This window comes from Leptidea sinapis, chromosome 22 (assembly GCF_905404315.1).
Source record: "Leptidea sinapis chromosome 22, ilLepSina1.1, whole genome shotgun sequence".
NCBI lineage: Eukaryota > Metazoa > Arthropoda > Insecta > Lepidoptera > Pieridae > Leptidea > Leptidea sinapis.
Genome location: NC_066286.1, coordinates 6,471,653 through 6,495,424, shown reverse-complemented (window position 1 = coordinate 6,495,424; position 23,772 = coordinate 6,471,653). Strand labels below are relative to the sequence as shown.

General features: G+C 35.3%; 1 protein-coding gene across 2 annotated transcripts in view; it reads left to right on the top strand.

Moving 5' to 3' along the window:
* The window catches only part of LOC126970822 (growth arrest-specific protein 2-like), a 127,743-nt gene that overhangs the window by 26,469 nt on the left and 77,502 nt on the right, over positions 1 to 23,772 (top strand). Inside the window, exon 1 of one of the 2 annotated variants that reach the window (XM_050816953.1) lies at positions 11,503 to 11,719. The exons of the other annotated variant lie outside the window; for it this stretch is intronic. The gene's annotated coding sequence lies outside the window, so the exon portion shown is untranslated. Of the gene's footprint in view, positions 1 to 11,502; positions 11,720 to 23,772 lie in introns of those variants that run through there. 2 annotated transcript variants of the gene reach the window in all.

Sequence of the window (23,772 nt, the reverse complement as noted above, 5' to 3'; positions counted from 1 at the left end):
GGAACAGAATAATATAAAAATCGTGATAAAAAAAATAGTTGTAGATCGTAGAAAGGCGAAAATTTTAATTTGTATGTATTTTTCAATGCTGAATCATAATAAAATAGAAATACAAAAAATTGTCAAAAAATTAAAAAATTAGGTTTTGGGGTGGACTACCCTTAACATTTAGGAAAAATAGATAGTAGCCGATTCTCAGACCTAATGAATATGCATATAAAATTTGGTAAAAATCAGTTAAGCCGTTTCGGAGGAGTAAGGTAACTAACATTGTGACACGAGAATTTTATATATAAGATATTAAGTAAGCTAAGTTGTTATATGATTTAATAGATGGTCTGAGAGTTTCTTATCAGTTCTTCTCCCGATGTCAAATCCCCTTTACGAATTGATGCAGCTTCATGACGCTTACCAAGTGTTGCTGCAATATGTATAGTAAATAAATATATATCTGGCTGCCAAGCATGGGTATTTACCAAGAAAATACAACACTTAATTAGGACATGTCAGCGCGGAATGGAAAGAAGCATGATTAAATTAAGAAAAATTAATAAGATACATAGCCAGAAGATAAGGAAGAAAACAAAATTAACTGATGCCTTAAGTCAAGCATTAAAACTAAAGTGGCAATGGGCCGGACACATTTCCAAACTAACAGACGCTAGATGGACCATTCAGACCACAACATGGAAGGGACCTGTAGGAAAGAGAAATGTGGGCAGACCACATAAAAGGTGGACCGATGAGATCAGAGAGATTGGCGGAACTAACTGGCTCGAAAAAGGAAAAAATAGAAAGGAATGGAGGAGGCCTTTACCCAACTGGGATCAATTTGAAAATTATGAAGTAAACTAACATAGTGCATGCATTTTAACTTACTAACATAAAAGTTAGTAAAAAAATAATCATGTTTGTCAACTAACCGTACTAACATTCTAACACTAAAATGTAGATAATCAAATGGAAAATCATTAAAAAAAAAGGCTTTATTATTTTAATAAATATATTTCTATTTCTACTCAAAAACATCTTTCAAATACATATTTTGGTTAACTTATGTATTATTGTTACTTATCTGTGGTTTGTTGTTGTTGTGGTTGATATGAACAAATTGTAAACATTGTTTTGAAGTTGTGATATTGTTGTTACGTTACAAGTCAGCTGGTTAGCGCAGCGTCTGTTATTCCACCGACTCATTTCTCAGAATTATTTTTCCGATTTGTTCCGCTCCTTTGAACTGAAAAGCTTAGACCAATCCAGACCACACAAGCAGAAGGCTAAACGACTTCATTGAACCGATTACCAAAACGATCGCATCGCCTGATATCAGCCTTATGTTAATGTTATTTATATGTCTTATGTTAGACTAGAATTTTCTTTCTAGTGTTTGTAAGATAATTCGTTTCGCAGCAATATAAACTACCTTGGGATACGCGTAGATGTACAATTTGAGGTTGTACAGTGTGTACAATACTTTACACAATCGTTTGTGAAGGAATGAAACCATTGCAAATTTACAAAAAAACATATGACTTATCTGCAATAAGCAGTGACTTATCTGAAGCGTAATCCATGACAATTCGACCGTATACTATTTAAATTTTGTAACCAAAAAGTAATGAACGATGCGGGACCCGAACCCGCCACCTCTCGCGTTCCGTCCAAGCGCTTTGACCTACTGAGTCAACCGTTTGAGAACGCATGCATTGTAAATATTGTCGCGTAGCAACGCTTCGACGTATATGACGAGAGTTGTCAAACGTCATATCGTCCAGCAACGTACATGACGAGAGTTGTCAAACTTCAAGACGTTGTTAATTTCAACAGCTGACGATTGCTGACGGAGCAATGCTCGTAGCTTTAGCGTAAAAGTAAAACCTACCAGTGTATGGAATTTTTTGGGTTTTGTCAAGTTAATGGAAATTTCTAGTAAGTTCAGAATCAAATCGAACAGAAAAAAAGGAATGGAAAATGTGTAAGCAGGATAAAAATAGTTAAAAGAAATTTCTAGTACAATTTAAATTTAAAGATGGAATGGGAGAATCATTTCGAAAATAGAACGGATCCGGGGGTATATAAGCCGTACTAAGCGTGGCCTACAGCAGTTCTAGTTCTGACTTGAAAGTGTAAGAAGAAGAAGAAAGAAGAAGTAGTGAAAAGTGGAAGTGTTCCAAGAAGAAGAAGATAGAAGAGACTAAGTGTTCGGTGCGGTGTGACGCGTTGAAGGTACCGTCGCCCATAAGAGGAACAGCGGCAGACCGGCGAAGTGCAAGTTCAGAAAAAGTGAACTCAAATAAAGACTTGTTCCTATAAGCGGAGTATTATTTCCAATCCCTGACCCACTCTCGTGTCAATATTGTTATATCTTGTTCAACTCTCAGGTTGTGACTACAAATTTAATTTGTGCAATTATTCCCAGAAATGAAGGATATTAAACTTTAAAATATCAAATTGTTCCGACCGTATATGACTTCGACTTGAATGAATTATCTCATATTATATCGGTAATAACAATAGTCCCACATCTTTTTTGCTATTTAATAATACTAATTTACTCTCACAACACCGTTTTGTGGTAGTAATAGTTGGCAGTACTGCCCCGGTCAAACACTGTAATTAGGTACACTTTAAAAACATGACAAATTGTTTAGATTTGCAAGAGCGACATCTCAAGTCAATTTCCTAATATGACTAATCTATAACTAATCAGTGCAAATATTGGGGCTGAGCAGGTTATCAACTGTAAAGTAGATCCTGTAGATTGTAGATGAAGCCACAACCTGACAGTTGATTAAAGCATACAAGATTTTATGACGATATGTCACTTGAACGGTTAGCCCAGTTGTAAGAGCACTCGCACGGAACGTGTCCCGCATGGTTCATGAAATCGTTTTTCAAATTTTATTATTGTATTAGTCCTAGACGTGAGGGTTATCACTTTAAAAACATTACAAACTGTGATTATTCTACATTTCTACTGCTGCTACTAAACAGATTTGAAGGGTTCAACTAGAACATCTTCCCCACTAGCGTTGATTTACACATATATTTTTAGTGATGTCGACAATGTAGCATCTTATCTAAAAAACATACCTTCGAGCGGTTTTTTTGTTCGTAGCTTCGTTTACACCAATACTATAAGGCTCAGATCTAGAGACCGTACTAAGACTTTGCTCAGATTTTACTTACGTAAATACTATAAAACTTAGCGTAACAGAAGATTACAATTTAGGCCCGGTATTCACCATAGCGGAGAGGAGAAGAGATTTTGATACCCAATCAGATTTCGTTATTTCCACATCTCCTCTCTGCTTGGTTTCGGTGGAAATGCATCAAGCGGAGAGGAGAGGGGGTGGCTCATTTGTCTATAGAATTTTATGCCACGTCGAGCGTCCGCTCTGTAGTCTTCTCTCGTATATGTCTTCTCTCTTATCTAATTTTAATTTTCCTTATCAGCTGCACGGCATCTGTACAGTTTATTTTATCTATCTTAAAGTAAATAAGTAACTAATTCCTCATCTGTTTCAAATACGCTTTATTTCTTTCGTCTTACTGCTTGGTATTTATCACAGAAAAAACGGATCGGGACGAATCAGGAATTATCGAACCCATACGCCAACAATTATTTTAACGACTAGCAACTGTGTTAATAAATAGCCTTCCCACTTCTTACAGATCTTTTACCAGTGGGAGGCTCCTTTGCACAGGCTGCTGGCTAGATTATGGGTACCACAACGACGCCCATACCTGCCTTGAAGCAGTAATGAGTAAGCGTTACTGTGTTTCGGTGTGAAGGGCGCCGTAGCTAGTGAAATTAGTGTTCAAATGGGACTTAACATCTTTTGTCACAAAGCGACAAGCGCAATCATAGTGCCGCTCAGAATTTTTCAAGAATCCTGGGCGGCACTGCATTGTAATGGACAGGGCGTATCAATTACCATCAGCTGAACATCCTGCTCGTCTTGTCCCTTATTTTCGTTTAAAAAAGACCTACTATATTTTTTTTTAAATAATATCATAATAATTATAATATCGTACCAAACAGTATATAGGTATATATTATCATACAAAATCTATGTATTATACTTATATCACGGACACACATAAACACTAAACAAACTTTAGTTCCTGTTTTATTACTTACCCTGCAAACTTTTGGATCGATAAAGCTCACTTTCACAAAGTTCCAAAATAACTTCGGTCGTATACCGCACGCCGGGGAGGGGCTCCCTCCTTCACTCCCCCGGCCCGTGGCGGAAGCATGTCTAGACTCGGGCACACCCGTGAGGCTTCACTATAAAACCACTCACTTATATTACTGTAACTTACTACTTGGTTTTACATAATTTGTGCAACATTGTATATAGAACGTAATGATAATTTCATTTATACATTAATATGAAATTTTTTTCTAAAGGCTTTAAATTTTTTCGTTGATTATTATTCGAGTATCGCACATTAAAATAAAATACTTCTGATGGATTTAAATATATGGCACTATGAATATTTGGAAAATTAACATTATCTATTTGCCATTGAGGAAAAAAATCAAATTGTGCTGTTTGCAGAAATTTTATCCTTCTATGCTATCGCTCCATACATCCTAATCCACTAACAATATTTAAGTAGGTAATCTATAATGATATCAATAAACAAATAACAATACTAATTATTGTGCCTTTCTTCATCTTGGAGTCCGCTTCTGTCAAACAACATTATCATCATTATCAGCCGAAGACGTCCACTGCTGGACAAAGGCCTCCCCCAAAGATCTCCACGACGATTGGTCCTGCGCTGCCCTCATCCAACGTATTCCGGTGATATTGACCAGATCTTCGGTCCATCTTGTGGGAGTCTACCAACACTGCGTCTTCCGATACGTGGTCGCTGTTTGAGGACATTTCTGCCCCACTGGCCAGATGGCCAGTCCGGACGGACAGATATCCGTCGTACTATGTCAAACTACAATGTGACGAAGTTGTTGAAATTTCATGCTGTGATTTTAAACATATGGACAAACTCGCCGGGCAAGCTGCTGGATAGAGAAACCAAATACCAAAATATCTAAGTTGAGATAGCCGCGCTATTTCCGTCCAAACAGACTTAACATTTATGGGAATTGATTTCTCGTAAAAGTTAACGTGTGTTTTAGATCATGAGCTGAACCCGTTATGTTGTGAGAGCTATAAATAATGTTCTACGTTATTGAAACTATTCTATTAAGTAACTCTAGTTCAGTGAGACTATTTTAACCGACTTCAAAAAATCTTCTAATAAACGACTTCAAAATACATTCTACAAATTAATAATCAATATAATGTAGTTACAATTATTGTTATTTTCGTAGTCGAATTAACTGTAACTTTTGTATCTAGGGTTACTTAATATAGATGATTAAACGCAATAAAAATCTAGTAAAAAAATGTTTTAAAAAAAAATTCTTATAACTTTTTGTGGCAACCCTACCAAAATAGGTAACGATTTTGTCCGCTCTTAAGGAGCTTTGCCTCGTCTGTACCTAGTTACTTATGTGCTGGTATCGTTAAGGACACCTTTGTATATAAGTATGTACATATATTTTGTATGTATACATGTTGCATTTTTAGATACATGCATGTTGGTATTTTTAATATGGGAAAAATCATTGAATTCGCGACACTGTTACCACGGTAATATTATAAAATTACCACGCTATTACGGTTACCAAAAACACCTTATTTAAAATTATTACTTCACAATAAAATAATTCCTGCTGATGATTAAAAAGTAATTGTTAAAGAGTACGTACTGTAAATGTTATTGTTTTAAAAGTATTTTGTTTCGTATGCGTACTTAAAAGTGCGTTAATCGAAAGCATTTAAAGGTAATTTAAAATCAATATGCATGAAACTCGATTTTACGAAGGTGATCACTTAATCAAATGAGAGTTAATCTTTTCCAATTCAATAATATAATTATTAAGGCCACACCAAGGCAGTGCCACGTTGAAATTAAATAAATGCTGTTTATCTCTTTCTGTGATGTTATTATTAAAGCTGCGTTAATTTTTAATTTTTATTATTTTTTTTAAAGAAAAGAAGGGGCAAGACGAGCAGGACGTTCAGCTGATGGTAATTGATACCATTGCCCATTGCATTGTAGTGGCGCTCAGGATTCTTAAAAAACCCAAAAATTCTGAGTGGCACTACGATTGCGCACGTCACCTTGAGGCATAAGATGTGAAGTCTCATTTACCCAGTAATATCACTAGCTATGGCGCACTTCAGACCGAAACACAGTAATGTTCACACATTACTGCTTCACGGCGCCGTTGTGGTACCCATAATCCGACATCCTGTGCAAAGGAGCCTCCCACCGGTGAATGTCATGTTGATACAGTCTAAAATAAGATTCGCTACTTTAGTTTTAGAATTCTATACATGTTATCTTAAAATATATTAAAGAAAACAAAATATTTATGGGGAAACCTTAAGTTTTGTCTACCGAAATTTAACAATTTTTAAAAGATGACCGCCACCGGAGTTATTGCTTACCGCCATATGCCATATTAATTGGCATTGCTAAATTACTGACAAATCGCGGGCACCCTTGGGAATGCTTTTATTATTGCCATAACATGTTGTTAGAATTGCTTCAATGGCATAAAAAGGCATTTAATTTCTCAAAATTGATTCCTTTAGAATTCTTTTTGATGTCATTTCTACTAACTACTAGATACTACTACCGCTTCGGAAGAAATGGCACTCTGAGAGAGAATAAGGGGCGCAAGAAACTCTCCCAGCATTCTTTTTTTGGGCTCTTTTCAATAAAAATATACAATATTGTACAGTCATTTCTATCGCTATAAAATAATCACAATCTAGTCCCAGGCTGTCCGATCATTTAGATATTCAGCAGTGGAGTAATAGGATTTACGACAGAGCCATTTTTTTATAAAACATTTAAATTTATTTATAGATAATGCCTGAACAGTGGCTGGGACTTTATTAAAGAAGTGTATACATTTACCCTTAAAGCTATTATGTATCTTATGAAGCCTACTAGAATTAGTTACAAGCAATCCCTTATTTCTATTGTTATAATAATGAAAATCACTATTAAGAGCAAAAAGGTGACGATTTTTGTGATGTTGCATTTCCTGTTCCGACCGAATCGCCAAGGGTTCTGTATTATTGTAACATAAAACAACGAAATAATCACGTCGGATGTAATATTATAATTTTATTCCTTGATGTTACATCGGTACCTCAATTAATTATTGTCAAATGACAGAGACAGCCAGCTGACAGACAAATAAACAAACGAACGGACTTTCTCTTTCATCATGCTAGTCCTCCTATTGCAATATTGATATTGATGTATTGGAATGAAACGACTATGTACAAATTCATATATTTTTATTCAAAATAGGATTTAAAATCACTTATTGGATGTCTAAAATTACCACCCGTTAGAAATTTTGAGCCTCAGACCTGAGAAGAATGGTAAGAAACTAAGCGGGCTCTTTGTTTTGTACATTTTCTGGGATCATGTCGTCGACTTAACCGGGCTGTAGGCATTACAAGTTTATGTTTGTTCCTCATGTTAACATTATGACCGTCGCAGTTTAGTTTTAGTTTAGTTCAGCTTAAAATGCTTATGAACATACAGAAAATTATCAAGAATATATTATTGAGATGCAAAAGTTAAAATGTTTATTTCTTCAATGTTTATTTCTCTTAAAGATAATTTATGACCTAGGTTATAAATAGCGAATAGCCCTCTTCTGCAGCACAAAGATGGTATTAATATCGGCTGCACTGCCACATACTAACCTCATTGTTATATACATATTTATAAATTAAAAAATATTACAGCACATTGAAGCTTCCTCCACCGATCGCTAATTTATACTCACATGAACGTCTTAATTAACTTTGCAAACGTTTAATTAAATTAACTTTCACTCGAAAAATAAAAACATGACGGTTGCCGAGCCCACTTGTCATACGGTGGGAAGTTGTCGCTGCGCCGCATGTGTGCTAATTAATTACTAATTGTTGTTTTATTTCTGTTGACGGGTAACAGTGAGAAATAATGCTTCACAAGGAAATGTTTATACTTGTGTCATTATCATGCCTTATTAGTACACTACTTTAAAAAAAATATGTGCTTGTCATCTTTACGAGCGTTTTTTTTCACTTGTTGTTCTTTCTGCCAAACTTGAAAAACCTAAAACGATAAGCCAATATATTGTCTCTTTTCAGTATGTATTTTGTCTTGTAATTTTTATAGTAAACTTCATTGAACTATAGAGTTGCCAACCGTACTATATAATATACATAGTATCTTATGGAATTTGAGGCCCGATATTTCTGAAAAAACCATATACTTACTGTACTATTGTATATGAAACTACTATATTTCAAAGGCATCAAACTGAAAGCAATAATATTCGTTTCAAAATTTGAAATATGCTATGAGGCATTCTTAAAAAAAATATTAAAAAAGGCCAAAAGTAGCAAAACATTTTACCAGTGGGATGCTCCTTTGCACAGGATGCCGGCTAGATTGTCGGCACCACAACGGCTCCTATTTCTGCCGTGAAGCAGTAATGTGTAAACATTTTTGTGTTTCGGTTAGAAGGGCGCCTTAGCTAAAAAAAATACTGGGCAAATGAGAGTAATCATCTTATGTCTCAAGGTGACGAGGGCAATTATTGTAGTGCCGCTCAGAATTTTAGGGTTTTTCACGAATTCTAAGCGACACTGCATTGTAATGGGCAGGGCGTATCAATTACCATCAGTTGAACGTCCTGCTCATCTCGTCCCTTATCTTTATAAAAATACACATTGTTTTAAGAAAAACTACCGATTTTAAAATCTACCATTTTACATGTCCTTGTTATCGACCTACATACAGATTCTATATTTTTGTGCGTAATAATTTTAGAACTCCTATTTTTGACCGACAATGAGCTGGTAACCCTATCTACATGCCTGGTAGTGAATCTATCGGAAAGTTCTGGAGCGATGTCTTTTCAGCCTGCAATATATCACACTATCAACGCCCTAAAGTAGCCAAGTCAAATTATTTATGCATTAGTTGGTGATCTTCTCTTTCAGTTTTCCTTTTAAAAAAGCATGCTTCAGCAAATTGGATGCGATGTCGCGGCGCCTAAAGAAATTTTATCTCAAAGAAAAAATATAAAATAAATAAAAACATAGAGATGAATAATTCTGTTTACCAGATCTCGTCAAATCATTTTTTAACATTAATTCGTCTTTAAAAAAATATAATAATAAGACCTTCTTCAAATTATTCCAAGTGGATGTTTGCGAATGTTTCTATCAATGAAATATTGTTAAATTTGTTCCATCATTTATGAACGAGTCCACCCACACTTGGCCGATACTCCATTGAGGGCGAAACACGTGTTGCATGTAATTACACCTGTGTTTGTCTACAAGTTCGACATTGTGTAAATTTACCCTTGTAAACATACGTTCCGTTTTTGTTTTGACGTTATACTCAAGTACATCAAAATTATATATGTAAAGTTTTCTGTTAATGTAACTTTTGAGGTAAAGAAACATTTATGTTCATCAAACTTTCGAAAAAAAAGATGATACCTATATCGAAATAATAAAATACTTTGAATAATGTCGTAAAGTGCTTAATTTTTGTTGATTTTTGTAAGTGACTATACCGCCACATAAGCAGATAAATGAATTTATTCTAAATTCGAGTGGTGTGAAGATTTTTCAATAAGATGCTAAGTGTTGTTCTTAATATTATTATTTATTGAATTTTATGGAATTAAACAGAGTATTATTGTAGTAGTATCATACATAGTAGTAGAATTATAGTTAAACTCAACAAGACATATCTTAATATATATAAATTACGTGACACTTTGTTTTTCCGCGATGGACTCCTAAACTAATGAACGGATTTTAATGGGAATTACTTCATGGATTGCAGTTTGGTCCAACTTGAGAGATAGGATAGTTTTTATTTCGATTCGGGACCCACAATTATTTTTATTTTCAATATCTGTTTTGTATGGACATATTTTCTATGAGAGAAATTAGTGACGCACGGTTTGACAGTTCTGCTGTGAAACAATTTCATTATAACAACAGCAGGGAGCATTTTTTAAGAAATAATTCTTGATGTTTTGAAATATTATTGGCGAAACAGTATTTTTTTTATTATCTACAGAAAAACGTCTGTCGGGGCAGCTAGTATTATATAGTACTTTTAGTTCTTATAACAGCTGTACATAATCTTAGATACTTTCTTTGTGTCGATGCATAATATTACGTACTTTCTTTAGATTTTTTCTTACCAACTAGATTTTACATTAATTCAAATAATGTTACAATTAAAACTATTAATATTTATTTTATTTGTTTTCACAATATTACTCCATAACATAAATACAAAGGCATATCACACTTTGAAATAAAAAGTTAACATGAAAAATCTAAATTATTAATTTCGTAAGGAATATAAAATTTACGACGAGTACAGCTAAATAACGTCCCTTTTTTATTTATTTTTTACTCTTAAATCCCATTAATGTATATTAATTTAATTCTGATTTAAAGTACATAAATAACAGTTAACATAAGTAACGGCAGCTACAAGTAATAATTAAGGCACTTTCACACGTTGTTGAATCCTGAGGGACTAGTATCGATTGCCCCGGCGTTTGCCGCCTGTCGGCTGCTATTGTGAGGGGAGTTGCGCCATCAGATCCTGCTGCCGTCCTACTCTAACGTGGGAGATAGCTTGTGAACGGGAACGAGATAAAACAATGCAGATTGATTCATGTTGCGGATGCTGGGACGGTGTTATGCAATACATAATTGTTAAACATAATTTTCTCAATGATATTTTAACAACAATTACATAGTAATATTTAAACTTGTCTAATTGCATATTTATTTCTTTTATTCCATTCTGTAATTAATTAATTTAAAATAAATTGAAAAGCAACAGTTAATAAATACGCATAATAGTCTTTGTATTTGTCAGAGATTGGAAAATTTGTTCTTGTATGTCCCCTGGTTTATTTTTATCGAAAAGGAGGGCAAATAATCACCGCCACCACACATCCTCCTACAAACCCATTGGAGGACATATCGTCCTGGAAATACCGGACAAGGAAGCTCATTCAATAGTTTGGTTGTACGTGAGATAAAAGTTGCATTAAAAAAGAACTGTAGCGTAGGTTTCATATAATAATGATTTAGCTGTGACATTGTATGTATTAATGCATACGCGATACATTACCTAATACATATTTTTTGACATAAATAAAAAAGGCAATCTTTTACTTTGTAACCACAGGAACACAGCCCGCATCACTTACTATAACAGCATCATAATGATAGCGCCCTGCGCCACGCTCGGTCGGTCGCGTGATCTTGACCTTCGTAACATCTCGCATAGCGCCGACCACTTTCTCGTACAGTACCCTCTGGTTCCTACTCCCGTCTAGTCTCCCTGCGTAGCGATTGGCCCTACTGCGGCAAGTCGCTAGTCGCTACTCGCTTGACGCTTCAGTCGGGCGCTACTACGCGTGCCAGTAACACGTATCAGTGCGGTAGCGCCAATAGCACGCGCCACGCGTGTATCCGACGCGGTTACAATGTTTAGTGCTTACTAAGCGTAATATTTAGTAATTGTTCTGTGATACATGTGGCTTAACATTTATGATCAGATTAATAAGGTAATTATTTTATGATATATATTTCATAATAAACATGTCTAAATTAAATCAAGATCGCATATTATGTCCCCAACAATGTTACATTAATTTTTTTCAAATTCAATTACTTATTGTTTTTAATTTTACCGGCGAAACCTTATGTAAAATAATGTTAAGTATATGAGTCTGTTCTAATAAAAGATAATTTTGTATATTGATGTATCATATCAAATATGTAGACCGAAATTACCTAGTTCATACTTCATAGTACCTACTATATTTCAAAAAATATATTTTGTGTATAGGTATAAGGCCAGTTGCTAGACAGGAAAATTTACGGTTCAACAAATATTATGCATTTAGGTAGATAGGTCTGCTGGTAATAAAATAACTTTTGTTTAATTTTATATTTTAATAATATTAAATTAAACTTTAGCTAATTAACTTATATACTTAAAAATAAATTATATTATAGTATTTCTTAGTACTAGTTCTTATGTTGCACATTCAAAATTTATGTGAATATAATGTTTGCATAAATGGTCGTTGGTCAATGTATTCAGAGGATGTGAGGAAAAGTGATAAAATGGAGGTCTAACCTATACCTACTAAGATTGTTTTTGCCCGTAAACTTAACGGGGGTTTTTCTTGTCGATCGAGTAAGTAGGTATATTGAAAAATGTAATACCTAAATATCCTTCTTTTATTGTATTTTAGTTTGAGCTGATGGTTGATTGTTACCAATGCTCTAAAAAAATAAAACAAACAACAATAATATTCAGGTAATTAGTAAGTGATTATTGTTTTGGCGATTCTAATAAATATTTAAACTATTTCAGGTAGGTTACCTATATCATCATATTTCTTTAAATATTACAAGTTATAATTAAATTTTAAACTCATTAACATTATCCCAAAGAAAATTAAACTATATTGGCGCATAATACCTACCTACCTACTGTTATTAAAGTGGTAGACTATATTGTAGGTATGATCTATTATATAAAATTCTCGTGTCGCGGGTGATTGTTACTAAACTGTCAAAATTGTGTGCATATCGGTTAGGTCTGAGAATTGGAAAATTTATTTTTCTGCATCTATTTCATTATTTTATATGGCAATACAACCTTTGTCGGGACTCGGGGCAGCTAGTGTAGGTATATTATGCATAATAGGTACCTGACTTGTGCGAATTTTATTTTGATATTTCATAAATTATGGCATTTACGCCAAAAGGAAATAATTTCTATCTATAAGTACTACATAAAGAAATGTGATTGCATAAAAATTAAGTCCTAATTTCTATAATAGGTAAGTAATTAACTTCTGAAAACACAGTGATAGTACAAACATAAACAATTGTTAGGCTTTCACACCTTTTATATACATAATCATTATCATAAGTACAGAAAAGCATAAAGCGTGCATTGTAAGTAAATCTTTTCTAACGGAACACGATTGGACAAATTCGCGAAAGGAACTTAAATATTTTATTAGTAGAATCGTCATAATATTTTGTAGGCACCTACACGACATAATTAACATAAGATTGTTTTGACGAGGTCGTGACTGGGGTTGTACTCGAATCGGCAATTTATGTATTGTGTATTATCTATAAATAGCATATCATATATATAATTTATACTAACTGCATCTGATGTCGCAGCGGTGATGTAGGTACTTAACGTCGATTCACTCAGAAGTTCTGGCGTAGCTAATGAAATTACCTTATGTCTCAAAGTCGCTTTTTTTTCAAATATCCTAGCGGCACTGAATTGTATTGGACAGGGCGTATCACATACCATCTGGTTATTTGCTCGTCTCGTTACTTTTTTCTCATATTTTTTTAAATGATTGAATTTTTGACGAAGGGCTTTAATTACCTACGTGAATATAAATAATCAAATAGGTACTAGGCATGCAACACTTACCTATTTGAAAAATTCTAATTGGAGAATCGTGTTGTGAATGAGAGAATACTACCATTTGGTAATATTTTTATGTGATGCTCAAAGTATTGTGAGTATGATGAAGTATTCGGAGTGTCTACACGTGTACTTGTCCACTTATTTCCAAATATGTACAGCTGTTCACATAGACACACGTTTTCTCTCCAACTCTACTCTACCAGTGGAAGATTCGTTTGCACAGAATAGCAGCTAGAACGGGAACATAAGAGCGTCATTTTCTGCCAAATTTCGCTTTGAATGGCATGGAACTTAGTGTCTTATGTGTGTCTCAAACTGTTAAAATTGTTTTTCATGGCACCGAATTGCAGTGGTCACATGAACGCTTTGTTTGTTTTGTCACTTATAAAATACGTTCTATACACATCGTTCACTATGAAAAAAAAGCAAGAGGAAATATGTAAAATGCCACAAATTACACCAAAACAAGCATCTATATCTATTGCTGCATTTACTCCAGTTGTATAAAATATTCTTGGCCAGTAAGGAGCAATGTAAAACATTTATTCAGTTCGCTATGTTGAATTTAGAACCCCATTCGGTCAGTGGCAGTTGACACACGACTAAGGAGAAAAGTGTGCTCACTTGTCTTTTAAACATAATTTATCAGACTGCGAAAGATATTTCAATGTGTGTAAGAAGAACGTGATTGCTTCTTACCATTTAATAAATTTAGATTTTCCAAATGTGAGTGACATTAAGTGTGTGACATAAGTTGATTTACAGCACACAATAAATGTAAGAAGGAGCATTGTTTGAGTGAGTGTGGCAGACGCGTGTACGTGATGCTATTATCAACATTCAACAGTGCTGTATAGCTGGCGGTCTGGGAGCTGCGTCAGAACACAGCACGTTGTGTTATGGCGGGAAGGTACACTGCCGACAACAGCGTGGGCACTACATTACACTTTATCGTTTCAAAGTCTATGTACTACCCGGTTATAATATCTCTAGACCTGACGTCGATGATTCTGTTTCTGTATTATTGATTGATGTTAAAGTTTGTGTTGTAATGCTGATTATTATTATTATAATGATGAAAAATCAATCAAAGCATCTGGGTTAAGTAAAATAAAAAATATTTACTGACAGTACTAATACAGCGACACAGAACAACAGAAACTACAGAATTATTAACAAAAAACGTCAAAACGTAACAAAGAAATCTTCAAAATAAAAGTAGTGATAGCACGAAAATCACGACATTAGTGGTAATACACAATTCGTAATTAGACAATAGATAATGAAACTGCAAGCCGTACTGACGCCACATGACGAACGCGAGGGGTTAAAGGGAAACGGGAGAGGGCATTACCAGCGAGATCCAGAGTTAATGTGACCATGTAGTAAGACTTAGAATTATATTGGGGCTTCCCAGTTTTGGAAGGATTGCTGTCATGACTGCAGAAGGCTTGTTCATCTATTTTAACTGTGAACATGTTATACAACAAATGCACAGGCAGCTAGACCGTACGGCCACTACCAGGATGAAAGTTCAAAGTTCAACTGAATTCTATATCAAACTTTAATGTAGTTTCTTCTGTACTATCCAAATCTTTAATGTAGTTTCTTCAGTAGAGTTTCCAGGTGTTTCTTCTTAGATGGGTATTAATGGCGGGGGAGCAATCAATCGCTTACTGATAATTCAATTTAATTTTATCCTTTTTACGCTTTAGTTCGTCGTCTTGGTATCCTTCTGAAATTAATTTTATCTCATAAGTAACTGTTTTACGCTTAACTTCGTGGTCTTGGTATCCTTCTGAAATTAATTTTAACTCATAAGTAACTTTTTACGCTTAACTTCGTGGTCTTGGTATCCTTCTGAAATTAATTTTAACTCATAAGTAACTTTTTACGCTTAACTTCGTGGTCTTTGTATCTTTCTGAAATTAATTTTAACTCATAAATAACTTTTTTACGCTTAACTTCGTGTTCTTGGTATCCTTCTGAAATTAATTTTATCTCATAGGTAACTGTTTTGCGCTTAACTTGGTGGTCTTGGTATCCTTCTGAAATTAATTTTAACTCATAAATAACTTTTTTACGCTTAACTGCGTGGTCTTGGTATCCTTCTGCAATTAATTTTAACTCATAAGTAACTTTTTTACGCTTTACTTCGTGGTCTTGGTATCCTTCTGAAATTAATTTTAACTCATGAGTAACTTTTTAACGCTTTACTTCGTGGTATTGGTATCCTTCTAAAATTAATTTTATCTCATAAGTAACTGTTTTACGCTTAACTTCGTCGTCATGGTATCCTTCTGAAATTTATTTTAACTCATAAGTAACTGTTTTACGCTTAACTTCGTCGTCTTGGTATCGCTCTGAAATTCAAGGCGAAGAAATTCAAACATCACAATATAAGAAGTATCTTTTGAAGTTTTACTTCTTTATGAGCGTTATGAAAATATTATGAGAGTGTAATTTTAAGATACGAGCGCATCACTGTAACACAAAAGTAACAGGGTCAAGTTGTTTGCTAAAATTTTCTGACGTTTGCGACATTCGTTATTTTTTTGGTTTCTTCGTCCATTATTAGGATATGCAAAGGGTTCAAGCCCGTACAGTCGTATTCATTATTTAATAATTTATTGTCAAAGCCATCGTTGCAAGATTTTTACAATATTGTTCTTTCTACAATCTTAGAATAGCACGAGGAATAAATAAAATAATAATTTAAAGGATTTTTGCTTTGTTTGTTTTGTAACAAAGCAAAAATGTATATACTATATAGTATAAGTATAATTTCTTGCGTTCATACACAAGTACACACACACTTTTTTTTGTAATTAAAATTCAATTGTGAATATTTGTTGCCTCTTATCCGGGATGCGCCGGCTCAATAGCCACGTACTAACGCATTTTTGTATTAGTATGCAAGTTTATACTACGCTTTTACGGTGAAGAAAGCGACGAGGAACTTTAAAGTCGTAACGGGAACTCAAAGAAATTGATACGACTTAGGGATTTTCAAGCTAAGAGTATACTCTTACCTCAACCCAGCCTTCAACGTTGCTTTATGACTTTCCATCGCATGGGCCCTTTACCTCTTTACTGCTTTTTGCCCCCTATTGTAAGAAAAAACAACGTAGAGCTTAGGCTTGGTAGAGTTGTTAAGGCTAGTGACATAACTGTTATCAGTTGATTTGATAACGTTATCACTGCAGAGAAAATTCAGTTTTCCTCCAGTTTACTTTGCTATCTCCGTCACGGAATTATCGCTATGTCAATTTAAGATGACGCTGTTACTGGTAACATGATATAAAAAATTAATTCTATAATCTTAGTTGGGTTGAATTAGTTACGCTTAAAAATATCATAAAACGCAAGCGAATAACAAAGGAATGAGGTTATGTACGCTCATATAAAGATGTATATGTTTAATGGAAGAGGCGGACTATATCTTTAAAGTATATTCTAGGTATATTGTGTTAAGTGCCTCTTGTACGCCGATGATCAAGTCATTTTTTCATCATCGGTAAATGAGTTGCAACAAATGATTGACTGCTTGAACGGGAGCTTTAAAGAGAGAGGTTTGAAAGTAAATGCAAGAAAGACGAAAGTGATGGTATTTGAGAAGGATGAAAGGTTGACTGAGTGTACCATCACGATTGAAGATGAAAGGGTAGAACAAGTTACAGAAATCGTATATTTGGGTAGCATGTTTACAAGAGACGGAAGATATGAAGGAGATATTGAAAGGAGAGTGACTGCGGGAAATTGTGTGAATGGAGCGCTGCATGCCTTTATAAACGGTCAGACTGTGCCAATAGAAGCGCGAATGGCTGTACATAATGGAGTGCTTGTCGCCACGTTAATGTATGGAAGTGAGAGCTGGGTATGGCAGAAGAAGCATAAAAGCAGAATTAACGCAGTTGAGATGCGATCACTGCGTAGTATGTGTGGGGTAAGACTGACTGATAGAATTCCGAATGCGGTAATACGAGCGCGCTGTGGTTTGAAAGAGGATGTTGTGACAAGGACTGAAAAAGGAATGCTTAAATGGTTTGGACACGTGGAGCGAATGAGTGAAGAAAGAATGACGCATCAAATATATAAGGCAAGTGTGTGCGGGCAAGTCGGTCGCGGGAGACCTCGTAGAACATTCGTCGATCAAATTGGGGACGTTTTGAGAAAAGGAGAGGTCCGAAGCACCCGCAACCGGCGAGCATGTATGAAAAGAGTAATGAATGTAGAGGAAGCGCGTGAGGTTTGTAAGGATAGAAGCAAATGGCATTCTATTGTCTCTGCCTACCCCGACGGGAACAAGGCGTGAGTATGTGTGTGTGTGTGTGTGTGTATATTCTAGGTAATTGTTTGGTACAGTCTACAGACATGTCTATTTAAATTTTTACTTTTTAAATGCCTTTAAAAATCTATATCTAGTACTGCTTATTTGTGATGAAAAGAATAACCAGGACACTGTAGGATTTACTCAAATTCAGTACCTACCAGGAGGCTTCTTTGCACAGGATGATGGTGAGATGGTACTACATTGGCGCTATTTTCTGCCTGACGTTGTGTGTAAATAACATTTTGTTTCGGTTGGAAGGACGCCGTAGCTAATGAAAGTACTGGCCTAATGAGACAAACTCTTGTCTCAAAGTAGCGAGTGCAATCGCACTACTACTTAGCGACACTGCATTGTCATGGGCATTACCATCAGGTGAACGTCCTGCTCGTCTCAAATTAGTGAACTTGTAAATACGGACACAGGAAGTATATTTTGTCAAAAGATGGCAAATGTATTTAAAAACAAATTATGTACATTTACGCACAATGAGCTTAGGAATATTCGGTTTCTGTCTTTTTAATCAAATACGAATCTTGTAATAACTTTAGGAGTTTTAGATTTTTCATTAACATGCCGGTTATATTGTCCGGCTAATGAAGCTAAACATTAATAATACTAATGAGTGTTCTCGCCGTTATCAGATAAATTCCAGATTGTTTTCGTTGCAGACATTCTTTCAATAAATTAGTCCAATAGTCAATACACCAAGAATTGTAAATATTCATAAGTAAGTCATACAACAACAAGGTACACAGAAATTCTGTCGTCCAAGATCAAACTTTTCTTATAGTTCAATTTGATAGAATGTATGTAAAATTACGGTAGTGTGAAAGTTCTTTAAATAACTAAGTTTGACATCCTAAACATATTCGAACGATAAAATACCTCTGTACAATTTTACTACCTATAGCAACACGATATCGCGAGCATTAATTTAATAGCAACCCATAAATGTTAATTAACGCATGTGTCGCAACAACAATAGATGGGCGTGCCACTTCCAAATGTCACCCTGACCACTCACCACTTACCACCGCGAGCTGTAAGGGCAGCCGCATACGTGGCGATATTGACGCAATACTCTACTAATAAGGAAATTACACGCGTGACTAGCCGCACGATAATCCGCGCACAGCTTAAATCGACCGTCTAAATGGCAATTATGTAGCTTATATTTTCCGTTATTTGGTTGAGTTTCCGTTGCAGCCTTCGTCATATCATTGCTTATACGCATGTCATTGCTTGTGTCGGCATCGTGGGGTGGGTCGTTTCTTTCCCTAAGATATCAGTGTTGAATCACCTAGCAGAGATTTGTACATAGTTTGAAAAATGCAGAACAAATTTTCAGCACTGAGTTTCTCGCCACTTATTCTTCACTTTTCCTAAGTGATTTGACATAAATACCTATAAATACACGTGAATCCTTCATAACTTGGTGATTTACAGACGACATAAGTGTAGTAGTGGTGGCACCCGAGGCGTGGCACTCCACAGAGTAATTTTAATAATTAACGTAATTTTTCTTTAACACACTTTTTTACACAAATTATCTTGCCCCAAATTAGGCATATATAGCCTGTGTTATGGGTTGCAAGACAACGTTATATTTAATAAAATATACTTACTTAAACATAGATAGATACATATAAACATACATAAATACATATAAACATACATAAATACATATAAACATCCATGACTCGGAAACAAACATCCATATTCATCATATAAATGCTTGCACCTACCGAGATTCGAATCCGGGACCTCTAGCTTAGTAGGTGGGATCACTAACCACTCGGCTATACAGTCGTCTATTGACTCATTCGTGACAGCTGTATTGTTGATCAATATTCAATGGTATTTCAAAATTAGTAAATTTTTAAAGGTAATAAAATAATTTAGCCTAAAGGGCGCGGAATAACCGCTTCATGTTGTCCCGCCCTTACCCTCGTAACTTACTGCTCTGAGGCGAGTTGCCACTGGCCCGGCCTTGTCTCGGTCTCACGACTTGCACGCGTTAATCCTTCATCACGACACCACGCCGTCTTACGAAATAAAATATTTAATTAATTACTCAATGTAATTATCACTAGTGTCCATTTTCAGTTCTAATAACTTAGTGTAGTAGTGTGTTCGTGACGAATCGGACGGTCATTCAAATCTTTTTAATCTGTGAGTCTGTTAAAGCTGTCAATAAAAACTGTGATTATTACTTCACTGTGTTCATTGCAAGATATAAAAGATCATCCTTGTTATGTTCTTCTAAATTCCTACATACATTGTTAGTACAATTAAAACTGCCATTTGCATCGGTTCTAATTCCTACCTAAATACTCTGTACCTTGACTTGAGCTTTTTTTTATGAAAATAAGGGACGAGACGGGCAGGACGTCCAGCTGAAGGTAATTGATACGCCCTGCCCATTAGAATGCAGTGCCGCTCAGGATTCTTGATAAACCCCAAAAATTCTGAGCGGCACTACAACTGCGCTCGTCACCTTGAGACATAAGATGTTAAGTCCCATTGCCCAGTAATTTCACTAGCTACGGCGCCCTTCAGACCGACACACAGTAATGCGTACACATTACTGCTTCACGGTAGAAATAGGCGCCGTTGTGGTACACATAATCTAGCCGGCATCCTGTGCAAATTAGCCTCCCACTGGTAAAAGCTGCTCAGGATTCTTGAAAAATACAAAAATCTATGTGGTTACGCGATATTAACATTAACTGAACTCGTCAACTTGAGATCAAATAAGTTAAAGTTAAGTCTCACTAGCCCAATAATAAAACGTTATAAAATAGTGCCTACTTTCTACTGACGAGCGTACTCAGCCTGCATCCTGTCCTAAGAAGCTTACTGGTATAATATTATCAGTTTAGATTAGTTTAGTTCATATGAGTTATGTGTCCACACTTTGATCAGTGGGATGAGTAGAAAAAAAAAACAAAAATTCATGAATGTAATATTGCAAGTTTGCTCTCAGGTCCCAGTATAATATTGTTATAACCGTCACCCATACTTTCTTGTTCCTACAAATCGGTCGCCGATTCATGTTCCATGGGTACCTAACGACAGGTAACAGTTAGGTACTCATTAATAATTCCGTTACATTATTATTATTTTGTTTATTTAATCTTAACAGTTTACTAACTCACTCCAAAACACATTATCAAACAAGCATATTTAAAAACAGATATTTTGGGAATATAAATCCTGTAACTCTTAATATAGTGCATACAGCATGCTGTACGAATGTCACGTTTCATGATATTTGTTATAATAATTGGTCACGACACCGCTGACCCGCGTCCCGTGTGTCCAGCAACTGTCACTCACCTGTCACTTATCAAATAACCTCCATTGCCTTTTGTTTGTCCAAAACCTTATTGAGAAACATTGTAAATTTTTTGACGTTTTTGACACTTTGACATTTACGTGGAGATCTATTTACAATTTCATGTTTTATTCTATTTCTGCGCAATACAAATTCGTATTCTACCTACTATAACAATTATACCTACTTTTTCTCATAACATTAGTTATCTGCCAGTGATGTCACATTAAAATCGAGCCGTTTCGGAGATAAGCCCAACTAAACAGACTGACACTTAAAAATTTCAAATTACAAGGTAGGATACTAACATGGGTGATTAACAGCTTCGGTTTTATTTGATCCCTCTTTCAAAGTTTGTCAAAGAGTGAAAATAGGGCTTAATTGGTGACCTGGCGTGTATTCTAGTGATTTTTCTCATTTACCACCTCTTCAAATATCAGTTTAAATGAGAAGAAGTAGCAGGAAACTCATTGCAATTATTTTAAATCAACACTTATACTTTGAGCAATCTATAATATATTTATAAAATCCCTCCACGGGTAAATAAGAAAGTAACTAAACCATAAAATACCTAAAAATAATTGTGAGTACAGTAGGTGCTTCAACCTTTAGTAACTGAAAATAAACAAATTTATTATGTGAACATTGTAACATGTGTTAAGACACACTCCCTTGAGTGGTCCAGTAGACCACAGACATGTCATGTCTGGTTGACGTCTGCCGCGCTATTAATGTTATTAATCGGTTGTTACTCTTGAATTGTGTACTCGAGTTAATTAACCTTGCTTGATAAATGAAGGTACTGCGAAATTACATTAACGTACTACTCGTACACGGACACATTCTCTCTGGAGCTCGCTGCAACGTGAAGCCTCCCGTTCCCATTTAACCCCCTCGCGTTTGTCCTGTTGCGCCAGTACGGTTTGCAGTTTTATCACCGTTACATGTCGTGATATTTTCATGTCGTCACTGCTTTGTTTTTGAAGTTTTCATTGTTACGTTTTGGCTTTTGTTGTTATTAGTTCTTTAATTTCTGTTGTTCTGTGTCGCTATAATAGTGTTGCCAGCAAAATGAATACTTTTTAACGTAACCCAGATTATTTTATTGATATTTAGGAAAAGGGACATAGGACTTTATTGGCATCTCCAGAACACTATTAGAATATCATTACAATCTGTTCAATGGTTTCGGAACAAACACAAATTTTATTTATATGTAATGATTTTTGGCCTGGAAGCGTCGCGGGCATCCCCAGAGCACTTTGTCAAAGTTTCATTACAATCTTATCAATCGTTTCGGAACGCATCTGCAACATAAATACAGATATTTTATTTATAGAGATAAATATAGGTTAAATACCCCATAAACGAGTCATTCACTCTTGTTTATCTAACTTACTAATTTTTACTGATAAATTCAAACAAAATATTATGACTTATGAGACCTTTATATCAGTTATCTTTTTAAATATTTTTGTATAGGTATACGAAACCAAGTCTGGACGGAATACAACCCCACAAATAAATTTTTAAAATTTTGTGTGTCGGCTAAATCAATCTATGAAACTACAAGACCTATTTTGACTGGACATTCATTAGCAGAATAGAACTTGCTGTAAGGAAAAACATATTATTACATTATAAAAAAAATTGCGTTCCGTGAAAAATAAAAATGAATATGTCACCACAATCAGATTCATTGATCAGATACTTATAATAAAATATAAAGTTTTAACATCTTAGTTATGCTACGAACAGCGTTATTAAAATGATTTCGGAAACGGAAACAATAACAGGAAGATGGTCGGTTTATTGAGCGCAAAAAATAGTTCCATGGTTCGTGCACTCGACAGCCGCGGCCGGCGTGCTAGTGCGTGTCTCGTGACTAGCCGCCGTTATATTAGTGCAGCTAATGGAATGGAAAGACAGCACTGAATTGTATATTTGATTGAACTGAATCTTTAAATATTCGATCGTTAATGTAAGATAATATATAAGCTGTTTTCTAGGGTTATCACGAATCGTCACGTGCGCAGGTTCGACGCCTTCCAGCCTCCGTAATAAGCCGCGTTCCGAAACGGCTTTAGCACCACATACATGATACGCTTCGGCAGGTTATACAGAAGACGTAGGAGTAAAGCAAGTCACTATGCGTGACGCGCGTGTACCTTCTCATAGTTGATTATTTTTTCGTTTTCTCCTTTGATTCGATCGAGACATGGGCGGTGCTTCAGTCTCTCTAGAGGTGCCACATTGATTATTGATATATCGAAGCGCTGAAGTGTTTGTATGGAAACACCACCATGTCAGTCCGTCTGCAAGATCAGATCTCGAAGCCTATGCGACTGTAACGGACTGGGCATCAATATCAACGGCGAATACATCACGTTGAGACAATGGAAGACTTAAGTCATATGCTCGATGGCCTCAAGACAGCTTCCCAATGAGTAGGTCATTAAATGAACATGGATAAGAC